The 23,959-nt window shown below is 37.1% G+C and overlaps 1 protein-coding gene across 3 annotated transcripts in view; it reads right to left on the bottom strand.

Moving 5' to 3' along the window:
• SUT2 (sucrose transporter 2) overlaps positions 1-23,959 on the bottom strand; it is a 108,315-nt gene that overhangs the window by 65,025 nt on the left and 19,331 nt on the right. The gene's annotated exons all lie outside the window — the stretch shown is intronic.

The following is a 23,959-nucleotide window of genomic DNA, read 5'->3' as shown; positions in this document are numbered from 1 at the left end:
CTTACAAAATTCTTCTCTAAGTAGTAGGTTGTAAAACCATAAAAGAAATGGTTATTCTCAATAAACGTAATTTCAACATACTTAACAATTAACAAAAACTCTCAGAAAACTGTAAACGAAGAAAAGAATCAGAAAATTTGCCAGTAATTGCCCTTGAATTTTGATCTTTTATTAGACCTTCCCAGTACGTTACTTTATGGTTTTCATTGTGTTGTATATCCTATCATGAGTTATCTCATGTTTAGTGGTTTAACCCCATGAATTAAAAATAAAAAGGTTGAACACTTACTAGTGCAGAAAGTAGATTTCACCTAGGATAAAAATTAAAACCCTCTAGAACCTGAAGCAATATGTAGGTGGGTTCTTTCAGAGTGCTCTAATTGTCATAACAGGCTACCTAAAGTGCATACTATAATGAAAACTAAAATGTTCCAAATATATGAATCATGAGTGGACAACTGAAATTCCTACATATCGGACATCCGCATTAGGGGACACATAATAAATACAAAGAGAAAAGTAAGAATTTAGATTGTATAGTTGCCAGCTATGATTAAAATGGATGTACTTGATTGCCCATGGACCTTAATCCATCTAACCATATAGAATCACATTGTTGAATTCCTTCAAAGCAATACTGGAAATGGAAAAACAAATGAAAATCAAAGATGTACACCAGCCCATTGATTACTCTAAAGTGCTTGCCTGTAATTTAGAGTAGGTACACTTAATTGTTTAATAGTCAACCATTCTCCATCATAGATGTAAAACTCAGAGAGTACTCTGACAAGTTTTTTTTTGCTCTGAAAGTTTTTCAGCTAAAAACTTGCCGTTAAAACTCACCAAGTTTTTGAACAAGTCCAAGGGAAAAACTGGGCCACAGTAAAACTAAAGTCCCACAGAGAAAAAGTTCATTTACATTTCATTTTTCTTGCTCTCAGTTGCTCCTCCAGCAAAACAAAGCCCTCCCAAATTTCTTCAGGTCCATTTGCAGCAACTTTGCACTAGGGAGTGAAGATTTGAAGAGTATTTTGACTGTATTCAAAAGAAAATTGGATTTCCACACAAGATTTCTTATTTTTTACTCTCTTTTTTAAAATATTTTACTACATTTTTGCTGCATCTAAGTTTATAAAATATCATCAGTGCGTTGCCTAAGTGGTGAAGGGGCACCTGATGCAAGGATGGTTGTCATAAGGCCATAAGAAGATCCATGAGTTGTCTTGAATTTGCAAGGTCTATTATGAGTCTGACCATCATTTATGTAATCAAGGCTAATAAGGCCAAATGAGCTCATGGTAATGGGTGATTGTAATCAATTAGTCATATTTGGCCATATTAAGCAAATGAGCCAATAGTGTCATGTAAGGGCTTAGAGGGACAAGATAGGAGTTTAGTTTTGATTTGTGTTCTTGAGGTCTTTAAATGAAAAATATTGATGTAATAGGAATGATAGCTAAGGCTTGGTGCAAAAAGAATTATAAGTTGTCCATTTAACAACTAAATGTTGGCAAGTTGACTACATGATTAAGGGATCAAAGAACCATTGGAATTTATTTGGGTAGTTTAAGAAGTTGCTGTTGGTTTCCAATCATGATCAGGCTTATATATAATTGTAATGCCCAAAAATAAAAAAGCAAGTTTTCTGCACTTTTCTCTCGTTTTGTTCACTATAACAGTCTGATTGCAGACGTTATTTTCATGTGAGGCTTTAACACATTGATTCATAGTTAATTGGGATTAATGAAGATCTGAAATTGAATACAAACCAATTTGGTTTTTGTCTCATTTAAATCCACTTGGTATTAACAAAGATATTCAGATTTTTGTGTAAACTAATCAAACCCTTACTAGGGTAATCAGTAAGTTTCTAAAGTGTAGAACTTGGATGTTGCACATCCATCAAACCCTCAGGCTTCGCATGAATATGGTGGAGGGTCTGTAATTTATGTCTTTATGCTTTGCAGGAGATCGTGCACAGGTTAACACATGCATTGGATGGAGAGGAGCAATAAAAACTGTCTAAGTCCGGAAAAAGACAGTGTCTTCAAATGTAAAGAAGTTTATGCAATCAGGATTTGTGAGGAAGAAACTAATTTAGTAATATGTGAGGGAGAATTTTAGCAGTGCTCTAGTAATTGGTAGACAAGAGAACACACTGTTAAGGTCAAGTTGGTTTGTCTCCATGCAGATGTAATTGTTTGTCTCAGATTAGACAGAGTATAAGGATCAGAGCATTAAAGTGAGTCCATTTATGTTTAAGGGGTTGTTTGGTGTGCTAAATGCAATGAGAGAGAAGTCCTTTAATGTTGTGGGAAGTCAAGATTCTAAGGTTCAAGGAGTAGTTGGACAAGGGTCTGTGGGAATGTGAGAACAAATGGGCAGTCACAGTCCATTTAAAATTCACCATTTGCAGTTGATGTTATTAGTGGGTTTTGTGTAGCATTGTGGAGTCATTAGTATGGTCAAAGAGAGACAGAAACTAGGTTGACATTGTGAGGAGACAAAAGGTGAATGACTGTCATAGGGAAAAGGTGTGATCAGTCAATAAGAGGGATCTGATCAATCATGAAAAATGGAGTTGTGTTTTGGATTGGAGTTGATATGACCAATGCAAGTGTTTGAGTAGAGTGTGAAGTTGCAGAGAGTGCCGAGGCCTAGTGCAAGGAGGCCAGGCCCTAGGGGTCATTGAGATGGTAAAAGAGTTTGAGACAGAGGTTGTGATCGGTTTATGATCAAGGATCTTGATGATTGATACCTTGTTGAAGACATTGGAATGGTGAAGGTTGTTACAAAGGAGGAGAAATGAAGAGTTTTGAGATGATTGTGAATGAGTTCATTACCCTCTGCATCACTATGTACTCTAACTAGATTTAGATTATAAAGAACAAGATTCATCACCATTTTTTGGAAAAAAAAATCTGTTTTTTTCATTTTCGCATTATTTCCAAATCCTACCTATTGTTTTTTATTTGAATCCTTTTTTTAAGAAACTGCTTAGATTCTTAAATTAGGTTAAATGTTAACTGATTTCAACTAAACTATATTGAATTCAACTAATTTAGTTTGTTTGCATATTTTAATTAACATATTATCAATTTGTGATTTCTTTTTGTATGCGTAGATTACTTTATGGACAATACAGAAGGTTCTACAACCAAATCAATTTCAGGCTCTGCCTCGTCAGTGTCAACGTTGACCATCATCTATAGGCACTCGTTCTCCAAAAGCTAGAGACCCTGCTTGAAAGGATGCCTATCAAGGACCAGAACTCAGGTCAATTTTTTGCATTGAATGTGAAAAAGTGAAACATATTGGCATAAGCCACCTCAAGTACCACCTTGCATGCATCCACTATCACAATGCCAAGGGTTGCGATGGAACCACTAAGGAAATAAAAAAGAAACGAAGGCCATACTTGCACCTGCGGAAGAGAAAAATTTGCAAAGTGAGAGGGCAAGGCAAACCATGGCAGCATCCATAACTGCTGCTCAAGGTGCTCTACCCAACCTTGAATCAGATGAAGATGCACTTCAAAGCACAGTAGGCTCTCTTTCTGACCCATGTATCCAAATACATCTACCACCACCATGGGCACCACTTCTACTTCTGGTAGAGCACCAACATCATGCCTTTGCATTATTATTTGGTGCCTAGAAAAAGCACAACCATAATTGGAGGGGTGTAACAGGGAGGTGCATGAATATACAGACATTGCATGTGTTGATATTCGGTTCTCTGATTGCATCTCTTTCAACATGCCAACAAATCCTTATTGGGAAAATTTGATTACTGTTTATCTATGTTTTATGACCACTCCAACATAGAGTAAAATACCAAGCATCCTATTCTCTCTTGAACAAGGAAGTCTTAGATGCTAAACAATTTGGCAACGTGTGATCAACTAAGACAATCCCAAGGTTTACAATATATACTAGTGACTTTGTGTTGGATATAACTCAGTTTATATGATGTGATATTGCTAGTAATCATGAGGAAGCTTTCAAAAATGTTCCTGAATGTAATCAATTATTTTCCCTCAAAGTGGTTGGAGCTTAAATTCTTGAACCAGCTTGAACTTCAAAGAAAGACAAAAAAGGAAAGGGTTTAGAAAATCCAATCTAACACCTAAGAACAGTGATATCAGTGGATGATACTTAGATGAATAAATTCCTTAACCAAGCTTGCTTTGCCAAATGAAACTACACAAATAGTATGCCATCTCCAAAGGTAACAAAGGATTTTCATATTGTAATCATTCATCCAAATACCCAATACTAGCGCAATCTAAATGAACATCCACAATCAAACTTAATGCGTAAATTGAGTTTAGACAAACCATGCACTCTAGTTTGTAATCAACAAAAAACAAATGGTATGAACACGGAATTCATCATACATCTTCACATGTCTCCACTTCAATCAATGAACTTTAACTAAAACTTGGATAAGAAGAAACAGTCTAACATGTTGAAACCACAAATAAAGTTCACCATATCTTCAATGAAGGTCATATATTGATATCGAACATAGTCATGGCAACAATCTATAATCTCCTCCTACCGCTACTTTCACTTGTTTGCTCCTAATACTAAAGACTAATTGACCACCTCCTTACAAATGAGAAGGCCAAGCCTTTTGTGGACCTCTCAATTACAATGAAAGGCCTAGGCCAACTTGAAATTAGCTCAAAAATGCCTCAATGACCTTGTCTTTGTGCAATATAATCTTCAGTTATGCACAAAAAAAGGAAGAGGAAATTCCAAGTGATTCAACTGATTTGGATGAGATAGATCCTTATTGTGCTTAGATAGCACAAACGAAGCCTCTACTGTTTACTGGGGAAGAGATCCATAATTTAGAGAGGTAGGCTATAAAGGAGAGGCGAGCTATGGAGGAGGGCCAAGGGGTGGATTAAAAATTGTCATTGGATGACATTGAGGAGGATAAGGAGTCATTGTCAATACCACAAGCATCTACAACTAGGATGGAGGTCAAGCCACATTGCCACAACAAAGCAAGGTGGAGGAGCCACAGCAAACTCCTAGGAATGGACCCTCTAGTTCCACCTCTCCCTTTGTTTTCACTAGAGTTGGCAAGAGGAAGATGTAAAAATGTTTTGATGTAGCATTTACTTTTAGTTTGACAAAAACAATTTGATATTTTTCTTTTGTTTTAGACTATCAGCGATCAATATTCCACTTGAAAATGCCATTTCATATCCAATTTGCATGCAAATCAATCAAATGTAACTACATTCATCTTATTTCTTTTATGTACTCATTTATTGACTCATTGAATGCACCTCCTCATTGATTTTTAAAAAACAAGTGCATTTCTAATCAAGAACGTCTAACTAAGAGAAGATCCATCTCTTGGAGTAACAATCCACAAGAAGCACAAACATCCAACCAAGACAAGATCCATTTCATTGGAGTAATAATCCATCATAGGAAGTGCGAACAGCCAACCAAGACAAGATCCATTTCTTGGACTAACAATTCTGCAAGAGGTAGAAACATCCACCTAGGACAAGATCCATCTCTTCAAGTAACAATTACAAAAATAGTGCAATTTGTATGATGTAACCTATGCCCACTCCACAGCAAGCCTTATCTAGTGTCTTTGTATGATGTAGCCTAGTATATTCTATTACAGACCTTACATAGTGCCTTTGTATGATGTAGCTCATGTCCATTCCACTGCACCAATCTTACCTTTATATGATGTAGCAGCATGGCCCATTCCACTACAGGACTTATCCCTTGCCTTTGTATACTGTTCCATGCCCATTCCATTGCAGGTCTTATCTAGTGCCTTTGTATGATGTAGCATAATTCATTCCACTGCAAGCTTTATATAGTGAATTTGTATGATGTAACTCTGACTCATGCCCATTCCATTACAGGACTTTGCCTTTCTATGACATAGTATGGTCCATTCCACCGCAAGACGTATCCCTTGCCTTTGTATGATGTAACCCATGCCCATTCCACTGCAGGTCTTATCCCTTGCATTTGTATGATGTAACAGGATACATTCCACCACAAAACTTACCTATCTTGCAAGGTTTTAATTAGAAATCATTGATCAATACAAATTGTTATTTATCATTTCTAATGACTACTGTCCGCACCTTTCCTTTACCCCTTTGTATTCTGTCCTCTATCCAATTCATTTATAGTAACTTGGATCTCTTTTCCTCGGTATTTTTCCTACGGGAATAAGATCAACTACTATAATTTCAAGTGATAGATAAGAAATAATATGAGATGTCCAATTGTTTTTTTACTTTTTTTCCCATGCCATGTATACATATCGAGATACTCAAATCACAGATTGCAGATTATAATAATGATTGTTATGGGTCTATTCTTTGATTCATGTTTGTTTCTTCCTATTAATATCTTTCTCTGTTGTGGTTCTCAAAATCAATTTATATCCTTGCTCGCTCATATCCAAGAATCTTTTTAATTCATCTTCCTCTTTATTTACTGTTGATTGGAGGAATTGAATCCAGTACATATTTTCCTTGTTCCCCTCAAGCTGGCAGTAACATGCTCTGATACCACTGTAATGTTCCCTTTCTGGGTCACCTTATAATTTGTCCTAGATTCACAAATCCAAAATGAAACAGGAGTAAAAATGTAGTTAGAGATATAATTGATATTCTTCTATTCGATGTATATCTTATTTATTTCCAATTGCTTTTAATCTATCCTTCTTCAAATCTGCACATACCCTACTCATAAATCTTGTTGTGAATGGTGTTATGAATTTGTCATTGAATCTGTAAATCCGTTCCTACCTTTACTAATTTCCCATACCTTTTTAAATCAGAAATTTATTGTTCTCTTTCTATTCTTTTATATATACTCCTCACATACATGTATATTTTAACCAGCCTGAATATTTATCATGTTCCCAATTAAGTATATATAATGGTTAGATAAGGTCCTCTATTTCTTCTGAGCCAGTAATTAAGGTGAGTTCTCAGCCAAGAACAAATTCCAAGGCAGCGACAATTGAATTCAGTCTACTTCAATGTATAGTTGTATCAATGTATGGTGACCTCATGTTTGTGGTTTTTTGACTCGCCATTATTGCAGTGGTTGGACCTCCAGTAAAGTCTAGACAAGCTAATGATAATGATATGAGACCTTTGGCATGAACAGATGTGTGTTTCAACACAAAGGAGTTCTTATGATGGACACCATTCTGGAAGGAATTGACAGTAGCTCTTATGATGGACACCATTCCGGAAGGAATTGACAGTATGGTCTGGCCGACTTACGACATTGTGTATCCTTCAATATCTAACACAAAATCTCAGTTAACTGTACACAAATACTGTTGAAGTTCAATGCCCAAAACAGTGGAAGTTCTTTTCTCCCTATGATTCGACCAGGATGACCCCAAGCTGTCCTTCTCTAAACTCTGAATGTTGCATTACAACAATTTCTACCTGCATACCATTGAAACTACTAGTTTCTCCATCACTCTTCTTCCTGTAGTATGTAATTGCTGACTGTATGGTGTGATTGCTGAATCCATTATCAAGTCGCTAAGTAGATTATTAAATCCCTGTGTGGATGCCGATTGACTGTATTGGATGGTCCTCTCCCTTTCCTTGCTGTGTCACTCATAAATACCTGCATGGATGGGAAAGGTAGCAACCATTCTTTGGTAACTGTTCTGTATTATAAAAGTACTAATTTATATATGATTTATTCAGTATTATTTTATTTATATTATTTATATATATGGTTTGTATGTAATATAGTAAATGTCTTATAATATATGTCACTTTCTGTATTATCATATTAAATTAGGTATCTATATTTGATTTATTATATCAATTTATATGTCATATTCTTTTATATCATGTTAATAGTATAGTTGCATAATAATGAATTATATTATAGTTTATGCAATCAGATTTCCACAATCCATGATTTATAATGTTGATTTTCTGGAATAGATTGTGTAGAGATTTTTCATCAACGTTTCGAATCACACTACGTGATCCATCATCAGGAAGAGAGAGCAAGAGGTGTCAAATTATGTAAGAAGCAGATTTGGCATAGGGTCACAATTTAAGGAGACCAGGAAGAGAGGGACTGCACACGCCCCAACGCAAGTCAAAAGAAGTAAAAATAAAAATACAGACAAAAACAAGCATGGGGGAGAGACAAAACCACCCAAGACACAAAGAGAAAGCACCAAGAGAGACCATTATAAATGATTTGATGCGTGCATGTTTAGAGGGTGTTTTTAAAAGTCTACCCATTAGTAATAAAAAGTAATAACAATTAATGCGGGGGTGAAAATAACTAAATAAATACAAAAAATAATAAAAAGATAAAATAAAAGAAAAAATTTTAAAACATAAGAACAAACACATCTCAATCTATATGTTTATGTAAGTATGCAAGTGGATAATATAAACAAGCGTCCAAATATCAAAGAACTCCCATCCTAAATCAGAAATTGAATGAGTATATATATATATCTATATATACTTACGAATAAGCGGGCAATATATAAAGCAAAAACAAACAAGTGGCACAAAGTAACATATATACACATATATATATATATACATAAATATATATACATTAATATATATACATAAATATATATATATATATATTAATGTATATATATTTATGTATATATACAAATGTATATATCTATATATATATATATATATATATATATACATAAATATATATATATGTATATATGTATGTATCTATATATATAAATATATGTATGTGTCTATATATATATATATATGTATGTGTCTATATATATATATATATATATATATATATATAATGTGCACACATCACGACTAGAAGAAAACAAACGCAAAAAATAAATGAAAAAATAATAAACAACCCCCATACCCAACCCACGCAAGGAACTAGATACAAATGATACCACAAAGCAAGAGAATGCAAAACAAATATATAAATGAAATAAACTAACGCAAAAGTAACAAGGGAATCAACCCCACACGAAGGGACGAAAACAAAAATGACAAGAGATAATGCGGAGGAGAGAGGAAGAAACGCCAAAGACATAAAAGAAGAAGTGGCCAACCTGGGGTAACGTGCAAGGCACCAGAGGAGAGGAGAGGGGGAGAGAGGACAAGAACCGAGGAGAGAGGAGCAGCAAAGCAAGACGGACGGAGAGAGAAAGAGCTGAACCAACGCAATGAGGGTGTTACTCCGCATAAGTCACCAAAGGATGCCACGAGGGATTGAGAAGCCATCCATCATCACGATTGAGGTTGATGGGGTGGTTAATAATTTCAACTGCTTCTTTAAGCTTCCTCTTAAAATAGTTGTCCTCGTGGGAAATGATTTGCGTGTCCTCCAAACATATGTGATGCTTGGTCAAGGAGGAATGTTCAGCAAGCGCCAATTTGTAAACCCTATCGTGTCTAATGTCTGCCACATGCTCCTTGATACGGGTGTGGAAGGAGCGGCCTGTTTCGCCAATATAGGGTGTACCACAAGAGCAGACCACTTTGTAAACCCCTGAGTTGGCATACGAATCTATGGGGTCTTTGATTGGTGGGACACGATTCTTGAGCTTGAAGAGGGGCTTGAAAGCAACATGCAACCCATTTTTGGACAGGATCTTGGCAATCTTATGGGAAATGCCTTCCATGAAAGGGAGGGAGGCAAACAGAGTACGAGGGGGGGGAAGAGAAGGGGGCGAGGAGGCAAAGTGGAGGGACCTAGCTTGGTTTAGGGCCCTAGAAATTTGCCTGGTAGAATAACCATTCAGCCGAAAGACTTGGCGAAGGTGGTTGAGCTCAAGGTTTAGATGATCAACATCACAAATCCTATAGGCTCTTAGGGCCAAGGTCTTGAGAGTGCTAGTTTTATGGCTAGGATGGTGGTGGGAGGACGGATGAATGTATAGGTCGGTATGGGTGGCCTTTCTAAACACACGACGGCCGAGGGAGCCATCCGATTTCTTGATGAGCAAAACATCAAGGAAAGGCAATTGGTTGCTAGACTCTAGCTCTTTGGTGAAAGAAATACAGGGGGTCAAATTGTTGATGTGCTGGTGGAACTCTTCTAAGTTGTCCAGCCCATGAGGCCAACAAACGTTAGTATCATCTACATATCTTTTCCACCATTTAGGTTGAAGAGGAAAGGAACGAAGGGCCACCTCTTCAAAATGCTCCATATACAGGTTGGCGATGACAGGGGAGAGAGGGGAGCCCATGGCCACACCATCAACTTGCTCGTATATGACCCCTTGAAAGGAGAAAAAGGTTGACCTGAGGCAAAGCTCGACCAGACTGGCAATCTCCGCATTGGTCTTGCGCTTCACGATTTCAATGGAATCGGGGATAGGGACCTTCGTGAAGAGAGAGACCACGTCAAAGCTTACCAGGACATCATTGGCATCAAGTCGAGTATCCTTGACAAATTGCACAAAGTGAGAGGAGTCTTTAACAAAGGAATCAGAATTGCCTATCAGAGGAGAGATTAACTTGGCCAAATGAGCAGCCAAGGGATACGTGGGGGAACCTATAGTGTCAACTATAGGTCTAAGCGAGATGCCCCCCTTGTGGATTTTTGGGACCCCATAGATACGAGGAGTAACTTCCTTGGAGGGAACCAACTTTTTCTTGATGTCATCATCAAAAGAAGAGGCCAAGACACACCCTTTGACTTTTTTTAAGATTTTACCACAAGGGTTACGAGATAAGGTTTTATAGCTAGTTGAGTCGGAGAGGAGGTCTAGCATCTTGGAGACGTAGTCTTGTTTGTTCATAATGACCGTAGCATTGCCCTTGTCAGCTTTGATGATTGCTAGGTCGTTATGGCGCAACAAGCTTTTGAAAGCAAGAAGCTCAACCTTGGGGATGTTGCCCCTCGGTGGTTTGGCCCGCCTGAGGGCGACTGCACAATCCTGTCTGATAATGTCAGCAACATTATTAGGGAGAGCGCGGATGGCATTCTCAATCTCAATGAGGAAATCAACCCGAGGTATGCTACGAGGTGCCATCGCAAAATTGAGGCCCCGCTTCAAAAAGTTGAAAGAGTGGGGGTCGAGAGTGGCGTCAGATAAATTGACGACTAATTTGCTCTCCCAGTTGGACACCAAATAAGAAGATATCGGAGAGTCAAGACGACGGGAAGGGGGACAAGGCTCAAGAGAAGAAAGAAGAACCAGCGGTGAAGATCCCAAAGAGGGAGAATGCGAGGTGGGAGGAGCACCCCCGTTCCTCTCCTTCGTAATCCTACTCCGTGGGGAAGTGGGGCCCAAAGGAGAAGCAAGGGTGCGGGAGGGAATGAAAGGAAGACCATTACTCCCATCGTACAGAGCTACAGCAGACAACGGCGGAGAAGGGGTGACGGGTTGACAAAATGTGCGAGTCACATCATCCAAAGACAAGTGGGGAGGAGCAGAGCTTGGAGGGGCTCGAGGTGCAGTGATCATAGGTGAAACAGCAGGGGCGGCATTAATGAAACAAGACAAGGGAGAAGAAGACGTACCTGGCGCGTCAAAAGAATGACCGTTGGAAGAAACTGGTCGTTGAGGACCTGACGACTGCGGGGGAGAGCCGAGCTGAACCACGTCCAAAGGGATGTCACGAGGCTGAGCAGCGAAGGTGCCGGCGGCATGGAGATCCGAGAACTGGTGTGGTGACTCCGAATGCTGCAGTGGGCTTGGCTGCACAGGAATATCCGCCGCGCCACCCATAACATCAAACGTCTGCACTGAGGACGAGTGCTGCAGCGGGCTTGGCTGCGCAGGAATATCCGCCGCGCCACCTATAACATCAGACGTCTGCGCTGAGGAGGCCCCATACGTAGCAAAGGTGGAAGACTGGAGTACATCAGTCGGGACATGAGACTGCACATCATCCCCAACAGGAGAACAAGATGGATGCCAGCGAGAAGGGACAGATTGGTATGGAGACTTCTCTTGCTGCGGTATCGCATGCTGTTCACCAATAACACCCGTAACATTGGGTTGCCAGGGTCGTGACTGCAATGTGGGGTCCCCCCGAGCGGCAGAGGTGGACGAGAGGTGTACGGGATGCAAGCCCAGAGACAAACTACCATCCCCCCCGCGAGTAGAAGAAGGCTGGTGCCGCGTAGAACCAAACACGCAGGAGGGGGAGCTCAAGGGAGCGAAAGAAGCAGAGATCCCGTGATTGCGAACGAACTTGCGAGCCAGCCTTTCAAATTTCTTTTTCTGCCTGGTGATGCAGACCTTCTGACGCCCCAAAGCTTTGGCATGAGATGACGTGTCCAGTCGTATCCAAATATCTGGACGCAAAGAGGAAGCAAGCTCAAGATGGAGAGGGAGCAGCCTGGCATTCAGAGTATTGATTGATCTCCTCGTGGACTGGATAACAGATCTAAGGAGAGCGAGACTCGCACGGAAGAAGATATGCTCGGTAAACACACTCCACAAGTGGTGGCTAATGCTGATAAAAGAGGGGATGAGCTTCGAATCACGACAACGTTTAAGGAAAGCCAAATCTGCAACTTTTTTCATCAGTTTGATCCTTAACATCTCCAACTGTTTGGACTTGAAACAAATTTCCCTCCCATGAAGGGTATCAATTAATGCAATCAGATTTCCACAATCCATGATTTATAATGTTGATTTTCTGGAATAGATTGTGTAGAGATTTTTCACAACGTTTCGAATCACACTACATGATCCATCATCAGGAAGAGAGAGCAAGAGGTGTCAAATTATGTAAGAAGCAGATTTGGCATAGGGTCACAATTTAAGGAGACCAGGAAGAGAGGGACTGCACACGCCCCAACGCAAGTCAAAAGAAGTAAAAATAAAAATACAGACAAAAACAAGCATGGGGGAGAGACAAAACCACCCAAGACACAAAGAGAAAGCACCAAGAGAGACCATTATAAATGATTTGATGCGTGCATGTTTAGAGGGTGTTTTTAAAAGTCTACCCATTAGTAATAAAAAGTAATAACAATTAATGCGGGGGTGAAAATAACTAAATAAATACAAAAAATAATAAAAAGATAAAATAAAAGAAAAAATTTTAAAACATAAGAACAAACACATCTCAATCTATATGTTTATGTAAGTATGCAAGTGGATAATATAAACAAGCGTCCAAATATCAAAGAACTCCCATCCTAAATCAAAAATTGAATGAGTATATATATATATATCTATATATACTTACAAATAAGCGGGCAATATATAAAGCAAAAACAAACAAGTGGGACAAAGTAACATATATATATATATATATATATATATATATATATATATATATTTATTTATTTATTTATTTATTTATTAATGTATATATATTTATGTATATATACAAATGTATATATCTATATATATATATATACATAAATATATATATATATGTATATATATATGTATATATGTATGTATCTATATATATAAATATATATATATATATATATGTATGTGTCTATATATATATATATATATATAAATATATATATATATATGAGTGTATATATATATATATATATATATATATATATATATATATATATATATATATATATATATATATAATGTGCACACATCACGACTAGAAGAAAACAAACGCAAAAAATAAATGAAAAAATAATAAACAACCCCCATACCCAACCCACGCAAGGAACTAGATACAAATGATACCACAAAGCAAGAGAATGCAAAACAAATATATAAATGAAATAAACTAACGCAAAAGTAACAAGGGAATCAACCCCACACGAAGGGACGAAAACAAAAATGACAAGAGATAATGCGGAGGAGAGAGGAAGAAACGCCAGACATAAAAGAAGAAGTGGCCAACCTGGGGTAACGTGCAAGGCACCAGAGGAGAGGAGAGGGGGAGAGAGGACAAGAACCGAGGAGAGAGGAGCAGCAAAGCAAGACGGACGGAGAGAGAAAGAGCTGAACCAACGCAATGAGGGTGTTACTCCGCATAAGTCACCAAAGGATGCCACGAGGGGTTGAGAAGCCATCCATCATCACGATTGAGGTTGATGGGGTGGTTAATAATTTCAATTGCTTCTTTAAGCTTCCTCTTAAAATAGTTGTCCTCGTGGGAAATGATTTGCGTGTCCTCCAAACATATGTGATGCTTGGTCAAGGAGGAATGTTCAGCAAGCGCCGATTTGTAAACCCTATCGTGTGCTTTCTCTTTGTGTCTTGGGTGGTTTTGTCTCTCCCCCATGCTTGTTTTTGTCTGTATTTTTATTTTTACTTCTTTTGACTTGCGTTGGGGCGTGTGCAGTCCCTCTCTTCTTGGTCTCCTTAAATTGTGACCCTATGCCAAATCTGCTTCTTACATAATTTGACACCTCTTGCTCTCTCTTCCTGATGATGGATCACGTAGTGTGATTCGAAACGTTGATGAAAAATCTCTACACAATCTATTCCAGAAAATCAACATTATATATTATAGTTTTTCAATATCTGTTCATTTGTTTATTTATTTATTTCATTATTAATATCAAATTATATGTCATTCTTGTATATCATGTTAATAATATAGTTGCATAACAATGAATTATATTATAGTTTTTTAATATTTATTCATTTGTTAATTTATTTATTTTATTTTTTATTATCAAATCTTATGTTATGGAGGGGACATCACAATTCTGCTCTTTTGATCTTTAACTATCTGTCGAGTGGAGCTGCATGTGATCTACGACCAACATCAAATCATAGTTCAGTTCTTGCTTCTCACAAAATCTAACAAGGTATCAAATTTGTGGTCTGATATAGCTCATTGTATTTTTTTATTTTTTGAGAGATTTGAAACTAATAGATAGCTAATATTTCCATCAAAGCCCCAACAAACTCTTCTCTTGCATCCTCCTATGACCTGGAGAATCATAAACAGTTTAAACAAAAAATAAGCATCTACTTAGTATGGTTTGTGTATATGTTACTATGAGATCTGAGTGATTGCAGCTTTTGGTAATATTGGCGGCATTTTCAGCACTTCCAAGGCATCCAGAAGATTTAAGAATGTAAAGATTGACTTCATTTCACAAAAATGAGGGATTGGAGGACACAGTAAAAATTTCAGAGTTCAGAAATGAATTTTTTTCAGTATTGTGGGAGGCTTGGTCATATCCAGAAGTCCTGCAGAAAGTGGTTGGCTGATCCCAAGACCAACCAGGGAGAGTCTAAGCAGCAGGCTCCTATCGCAAAGTGTTCTGAAGATGAGTCAGTCTACTATGCTTTTTAATAAGCAGATTTTGCTATGTCAGTGGATCATTAAGGGAGGCTATTAAAATATTTTCACTATTCCTAGGTTCTTGCTATTTTTAGCTCCTTATTTAGAATCTTAGTTTAATGGTCATTTAGGTTCTATTTTTCAGTTGTATTAATTAGTTTATTTTTAGTCATCTATATTTAGTTTTTTAGGTGAATTTAATTTTTGCTTTTTACTTTTTGCTTCTTTGGTTTTTTTTGGTAGGTAATAATATTGTTTTTCTATTTATCATAAGTCAAATTTACATTTGTACATCATTGTCTTCAAATTAAGCAATCCTGTCATCACTTTATATCGGAAATCAACATACTTGCAGAGATATGTTGCAGCAACCATGAAACAAAAAACATCAAGCCCCAATCTTCAATGTTCCTAGGCTTTTTGTATGCTTTTTAACACTACAACATGAAACTACTCACTATGTTTATGCTACTACCCAGGAAGTCATTGACGCCTGCTAAAAATCACCACAAAACCAGAACCTATCCCACAAAAGCATGACATTAACACCCCTGTATACACTTTTTGCTTTTCTGTTAAAAGCTTTTGTTAACTCTATATATTCAGGTATTTGGTGAAGACAATCATTCAGTTTTTTTAAGGATTTCAATGGAAAGGTATTTAAGAGTAATTCACAGCTCCATGGTTATTTTTTTGTAATTTGATAAAAGGCCTTGTAAAGGCACTATTTAAAAAGTGCCAACCTTGTAATACCAGCAGAGGAGATTTTTGAGACTAGTGGAAAGAGAGGTGTCTTGTGTGTCTTTTTTTCACACTTTTCTTTCTTATTTGCAAACTTCTTTTCTCCTCTTGTGGGTGCATATATGGTCCTTTTTAACACCATATTACTATTTTGAATGGAAATCTAAGTTAATATATCTGTAAAGACATGTATCATCATGTTACAATCCCACTAGAACTTGAACCTCAAGATGCTACAAAAACGATAAAATGGTATAAAAAATGTGCTAAAGCGTTTGGTACCTCCGTGTATGTCAGTCTCTCTTTGCCCTTCTTCACATTGAATGTGCCACTCCACTTGGACCAAGTGGAGTGTGAACCACTTTGGTTAGCAAGATGAGTTAAGAGGTCATCAATTGGAGAATAGACTCATAAAGGTTAAGTCCTACAAAACTTGACACCAAACAGAATTTTACATAATTCAAGTCTCTAAGATTGCAACAGGAATAGGGTGGAATCAATAAAGATGATAAACAGTAGATCTTGTGTTTTTTTTTTTTAAGGTCAATTCTAACTATTCTGTGTTTTTTTCTACATTTAATACCACACAATGTGCCCTAGATTCCACATACAAAATGCCTTCCCTAGATAGATTTGTTGCAAATTCACTAAGGAGCAAGAGAAATTGGTTCTAACGGATAACACTAAACCCTCTAGTCACATACCTTAGTGAAATCAAAGCAGAAGAGAACAGAACAGAAAGGGTCTAGAAAACAAGATAATAAAGAAACGAACCAAGGAGAGAAGAAGAAAGATCATAAATCTGCTACTTCAAATGCAGATAATCAGAAGGTGAACAACCAAGGAGGAGGTCAAGTGATAGTAAGAGGTCTCACCAAGATAAACATCAGTGTTTAAAGAAACAAGTAGATCATCTTTCACATCTTTTAGAAACGAACAATATCAAGGTGCCTGATTTGGTCAAACAATGTTATTCAAAAGGATCTTCTAAAGACATGGACAAAAGTCATGGGAAAGTAAAGGGTAAGGCCTTTGTTGTTGTTGCTTCACAATCAAAGTCATGGATCATTGACTAAGTGCTTTGCACTATGTCTTATTCAGAAGATGATTTCCTATAATACTAAAAAGTGATGATTCTCTTGTTGAAATGCACAGGAGAGAGTCAATTGATGTGGGGAAGGAACATATAGGGATATCCTTTTGTCCTATCTTTATCAATCCATCTCCTGTTTGTTATCAGATCACTCACACAAGTTTCGGCAAGCCAGTTGAGTTCACACCAGATATAATGGTAATCAGTGAAATACATAATGGGCCTACAGTTCTGGGAAAAGCAGATCATCAATCCAAACTATATCAATTTTCTCATTTTTTTCATGACTCTCCTTTGATAGTCTTCTCACTCGTGTAAATGAGTTGAGTTGTTTGTGGCATCAATGGTTTGCCCATTTGAAATACCATTACTTGTAACAGCTAAGTCAACTGGACAAGATTTTAAGGTTGCCTTCTATTCAATTAATAGATGGAGTTTTCCCAGGATGAAATTATGTACGCATCCTAGGGAGAAATATGATAAGGCAAAGCAAGGAGAGTTACCTATTGGAGTTGGTACATAGTGACTAGGCAAAACCATTTCCACAACCATCTTTCAACAGGGCTAGATATGTCTCAACTTTTCTAGGTATACATGGATTTGCTTTCTGAAACACTAGTCTGATGTCTTTGAGAACTTTTTGGATTTCAAAGATTTTGTAGAAAAACAATTCGGGAAATTTATCAAGAACAATAAAAGGGGTAAATATATTTACAATCAATTTGAAAAACTTTGTGCTTCCAAAGTTATCAACATGCAGCACGCAATTCCATGTAGTCTCAACAGATTGGTTCCACATAATGCAAGGACAAAATCTCGAAGGAAATGGGAAATTGTTTGATTCACTCCAAACCATTAGCACCTGAGCACTTGGAAGAGGTCATCAACTGTGTCTATTACATCTAGAACCAAGTTTTTAACAAAGTTGTGAATGAGGTTAACTCCTTTTCAAGCTTGGACTGGTAGGAGACCCACAGTTAAGCACTTTAGAGTGTTAGGTTACCTTGCATGGGCTCACATTCCAGCATAGAAACATAACACTACTGATCCACAAAGAAAGACTTGCATATTCGTTGGGTATTTAGATGATGTCAACGATTATAAGCTTCTCCATCCCACCACTTATGAGATGATCATCGAAAGGAGTGTTCATTTTGAGAAGAGCTCTTGCAGTTCTTATCCTGCCACTTCTCCAAGCAACATCGCATTGGAGACATTGCATCATCATGATGATTCTTTAGAGGCTCCCAATCCTTCTAATCTTGACAAGGAGTCCTCTTCCTCCATTTCAGATGGTGATAGCGATGATGAGGATTCACATTACTCTCCTAGTCATCATTCAAAGGTTGATGATTCTCCTCCAAACTCTCCAGCTACAGCACCTTTATGGACTCATCAAACATTTGAGTCAACAAGTGATTGAGTTGGTGATCCATGAAATACTAAAAGAACAAAGTTTCAATTCCAAGAAGCTCCACATCTCTTCATTGCTTCAGATTCTAAACCACAATCTTTTTGAGAAGCTTAAAGTATAGATCTTTTTTAGAAGCTTCAAGTATTCTATAATGTCCCCTTTTTAAAATAGGATATATATAACATAATTAAATTAAGTTAATAAAGGGTCAAAAGGCATGAAAAGAAAAGTGATGACTCCCTCAAACATGGGATATAAAAAGAGAGATAAGATAAGATAAAATAAGATAATAATATTAATGTCCAACAAGAGACCACCAAAAGGTCTATGGGACTGGAAGATTACAACAAGCAAGCTAACAACAACAAGAGCACCAAACGGTATCCGAGAAAAGCGAACAACAAAACAAGAAGAAGAAAAGATACAACGAGAGGCGAAGACAAGGACTAGGAGTCCTTTCTAAGCAAAAAGAAATCAGTCACAGAAGGAGATGACTGCGGATGGATAGAACCTCTGATTTGTCTCTGTGATCTTGTAGAAGAGTGTCGCTGGTACAAGAAGCCAATCTGGGGTCTAACAAATCTGGAATGACCAAAAGAACTGGTAGAGCTAGACAACCTTTTCACACCACACAAAGGAGATAAGGGTGTGAAAAAGGCAGTAATGAGCTAAGTAGATGAATGTCGGTGAGGAAGTAATGACTATAAAGAACTATCACGGAGTAGGGTGGCCTCCAGAAGATAGAGTGCAAGACACTGCAAATCACAATAATTGAAGAAATCTGAAAGAGAAAAACAATCCCGAAACAAACAATAAAATATCCCTCTAATCTCATAATAGATAGGGCAACAGAAAATAAAGCGAGTCTCTGTCTCGACCTCATATAAAGTACATAGCTTACAAATCCACTCTCCATGGTCAATATGATGGTCAGTCTAAGCTCGAAGATGGTAAGAACCAACTCTGAAGGACACTAGGGAGATACGTAGGGCATGAGACCACCACTAAGAAAGGTAACTAGGATGAACAATAATCCCATCACAAATCTCCAAAAAGTGCTCTGCATAGGACATCCTCAAACGCAAACCACCAGGTGGGTTAGTCCAAGTAGTGATAATGTATTGTCTATAAATATCTAGTCTGACATGTTCATTCAACTCCTGCTGTGAGGGGAGGAGATGAGTAGGGGCATTCAACGAGAACTAATAAGGAGGGAGGCGGTCGATATCAATCCCGATCAATCTCAGCAGAGAAGATACCAGCAACGAGCTCGAGAACATGTAATGTCCCTGGATATTCTCCTCACAAATTACCTGCAAAACTAGTATTAGTATAGCATAACATCAAATATTAGTAAGAAATATAATCTATTCTAAGTTAGTAAGGGGAATTAACCTAGGATTACCTCTAGGTCGGGCATCATGTCGTCTTTCCATAGAGCACTAATCCAAGATCTCTTAGGTACGGACACCGTTATCCAAGCCTACACATATGCATATGACTAGGTTTCAGTATATATACTGCCTATGGGAGATTAGGGAAACCATAAGTTCCTTTAATCCCCCTCAAATAAGAATCCATCTCTAATGAATATATAGTTCATTTTATGGTAACTACATTTGCCTAAATTTGGGTATGACCCTGAGACTATGGTGACCATTACAATCACCAGTAGCCCCCCTAAAGATATCGAGATCCATCTCTAATGAGTATTACACTCATCCTCTATGGAGTCCCAACCTCATCCCTAAGAATCTATCTCTAATGAACATTACATTCATCCTCTATAGAATTCAGGATAAGTGATTAAAGAATAAATAATTTGATATCGCCATTTTATTAGTTTACTTTTTTGAATGCACCATTTTACATTACTGAATGTTGATAAGAAATGATAGTAATTATATATATATATATATAAATTATAAACTTACCTTCTCAAATGCTCAGAAATCTAAAACTGCTTGTCTTTTAAAGAATTCCCCATACATTTAATCTCTTGTAATATTTGCATATATATATAGATAGATAGATAGATTGACTTAATAATAAACCACATTAAATAAATATATACTATTTAATAAACCCTTGACTTACCTTACATCATTAATTACCTTCCTTTCCATATACTTTTAGTGGTAAAGTTTCCTTCGCATGATAACATGGTTATTTCTCCATGCAGTGATTATTGATCGGGTTACGTAGCAATTCATTTAATATTTGTGGTCAATCTTTCTTGTATACTCCACGTCAGCTCCCTTTCTATGAGTTGCCCTTTGAATATGTTATCTCCTATTTTGGCAACATCAACATGGATCATCTTTCCAATTTGGTATCTATCTTCGATGTGGGATCCACACGCCTTCATTACCTGATGTTTGATCCTATCCGTCACCTTCATCCCTTGTATCGTTTGATGTCATTTGTTGGATACGTCAAGCCTGATGTATTGATGAAGATTATGTTTGCAAGCCAACTGTCAACAATGATGATTATGTCAACAGGATGCAGTGTGCAATGTAATTCCAGCTTGCGTGTTCCAAAGGCGTCCCTCCATAATGTGATGTGGCCTCCACCTAGACTATCTCCTTCTGGATAGCTATTGTACTCCCCATCCGCGATGATTAGACTTCTGTCTTCTTCAATAGGATGCTTCGTATATACACTCTGTCTTCATTCTCAGTTATGCTGCAATGGATGGTGACAACTTGAGGGGTCCCAATGGCTACGTTGTTATGTTTATAATAATCTTCCTTCCTTTAATTCGATGGTCCTATTCTTTTTCTGTTCCCCCCCCCCCCAATCCTTTATTCATTGAGGCATGCAAGTACATACATGCAACCACCCTGATAGTAGGAAGGTTGTGACTCATCGAAGGGGTAGAGTACAAGCCTTTGTGATTACTTCAAAATTAGTTATGAATTAATAGTAGTTTTAGTGTTATTTATTCTATATATTATTGATTCATTTATTTAATTGTTTTATATAACATTAGAACTATAATTTATTTTAGATTGTCTATTTTAAATGATTATTTAGTTATAATTATTTAATATTCATTTATTTAATTGATATATTATTTTGTCTAGAAATCGTGTAGTCATTCTATTTATATTCTTTTAATCAATCAATTTGAGATATCTATATTTGATTTAATGTTATATTTCTCTATTAGAGGGGCTATTACAATCCTACCCTCTCAAATTTGCCTGTCCTCAAGCCAATCTGATTTTCAGTTGATCTGTTAGATTATTGACCAATCCTTAAATTTCTTGTTAACTCTCTTTCAATTTCCAATTTTTATTTCAATAATATATGTTTCAGTTGACAAGTAAATTAATTTATACATCAAATGATATGAGTGATAGGATTAAGTGATGGATTTCATAATATTTGGGTTTGGTGGATTATCCAAGCATAATTTGATTTATGACTTCATGATTAATGGTGAACGTGTGATGGATCGAAAGATACAGTCTGATCAATCCTTATAATTTCAATATATTTTCCTTGGGTATTCATAGATTGAATAGTTTAGCATATTGAGCTCAAGTCCTTTTTGTGTTTCATACATTACCTCCTTAAGAGGATGAAAATCTCAATGTCGCAAGGCACTAGATACCTATCTACGAGCAGGTTCCCTCAAAGCATTGAGACCACATGTTTGTACCCATCTTGGATTCTTTCCTCAAGGATTTTGGCATCATGTTCTTACCTATCTTGGACTCTTTCCTCAAGGTATTCGAAACTCTCCTCACCCATCTTGGACTCTTTCCTCAAGGCATTGGAACCTGTGTCCTAACTTATCTTGGAATCTACCTATCTCGAGCGGATTTACTCTGCTTCTCCTATCTTGACAATAAATCACTTGTATGAACTTAGATTCATTATTTTTTTAATCATATTTCCAAACTCCTTTAACAATTGTATTCAATAGTTTGATCTTTTTATTTTTGTCTTCACCCTACAGGATGGCAAGATCGTGCTTTGATACCATTGTAATGTCCCTGGATATTCTCCTCACAAATTACCTACAAAACCAGTATTAGTATAGCATAACATCAAATATTAGTAAGAAATATAATCTATTCTAAGTTAGTAAGGGGAATTGATCCTTGGATTGCCTCTAGGTTGGGCATCATGTCGTCTTTCCATAGAGCACTAATCCAAGATCTCTTGGATATGGACACCGTTATCCAAGCCTACACATATGCATATGACTAGGTTTCAGTATATATACTGCCTATGGGAAATTATGGAAACCATAAGTTCATTTAATCCCCCTCAGATAGGAATCCATCTCTAATGAATATATAGTTCATTTTATATGGTAACCATATCTGCCTAAATTTGGGTATGACCCTGAGACTATGGTGACCATAACATTCACCAGTAGCCCCCCTAAAGATATCAAGATCCATCTCTACTGAGTATTACACTCATCCTCTATGGAGTCCCAACCTCATCCCCGAGAATCTAGCTCTAATGAACATTAAATTCATCCTCTATAGAATCCAGGATAAGTGATTAAAGAATAAGTAATTTGATATCGCCATTTTATTAGTTTCTTTTTTTGAATGCACCATTTTACATTACTGAATGCTGATAAGAAATATATATATATATATATATATATATATTATAAACTTACCTTCTCAAATGCTCAGAAATCTGAAACTGCTTGTCTTTTAAAGAATTCCCTATACATTTAATCTCTTGTAATATATATATATATATATATATACACCCTTGACTTACCTTATGGAGATCGGGTACTCACATCATTAATTACCTTCCTTTCCATATACTTTTAGTGGTAAAGTTTCCTTCACATGATAACGTGGTTATTCCTCCATGCAATGACCATTGATCGGGTTACGTGGTAGTTCATTTAATGTTTGCGGTCTATCTTTCTCACATACTTTATGTCAGCTCCCTTTCTATGAGTTGCCCTTTGAATATGTTATCTCCTATTTTGGCAACATCAACGTGGATCATCTTTCCAATTTGGCATCTATCTTCGATGTGGGATCCACACGCCTTCATTACCCGATGTTTGATCCTATCCATCACCTTCATCCCTTGTATCGTTTGATGTCATTTGTTGGATACATCGAGCCTAATGTATTGATGAAGACTATGTTTGCAAGCCAACTGTCAACAATGATGATTATGTCAACAGGATGCAGTGTGCAATGTAATTCCAGCTTGCGTGTTCCAAAGGCGTCCCTCCATAGTGTGATGTGGCCTCCACCTAGACTATCTCCTGATGGATAGCTATTGTACTCCCCGTCCGCGGTGATTAGACTTATGTCTTCTTCAATGGGATGCTTCGTATATTCGCTCTATCTTCATTCTCTGTTACGCTGCAATGGATGGTGAAAGCTTGAGGGGTCCCAATGGCTACGTTGTTATGTTTATAATAATCTTCCTTCCTTTAATTCGATGGTCCTATTCTTTTTTTGTC

Source organism: Cupressus sempervirens, chromosome 10, assembly GCF_028749045.1.
Source record: "Cupressus sempervirens isolate cs-2001-9-10 chromosome 10, ASM2874904v1, whole genome shotgun sequence".
NCBI lineage: Eukaryota > Viridiplantae > Streptophyta > Pinopsida > Cupressales > Cupressaceae > Cupressus > Cupressus sempervirens.
Note: the sequence above shows the minus strand (reverse complement) of the source record. Positions and strands in the feature narration are given on the sequence as shown.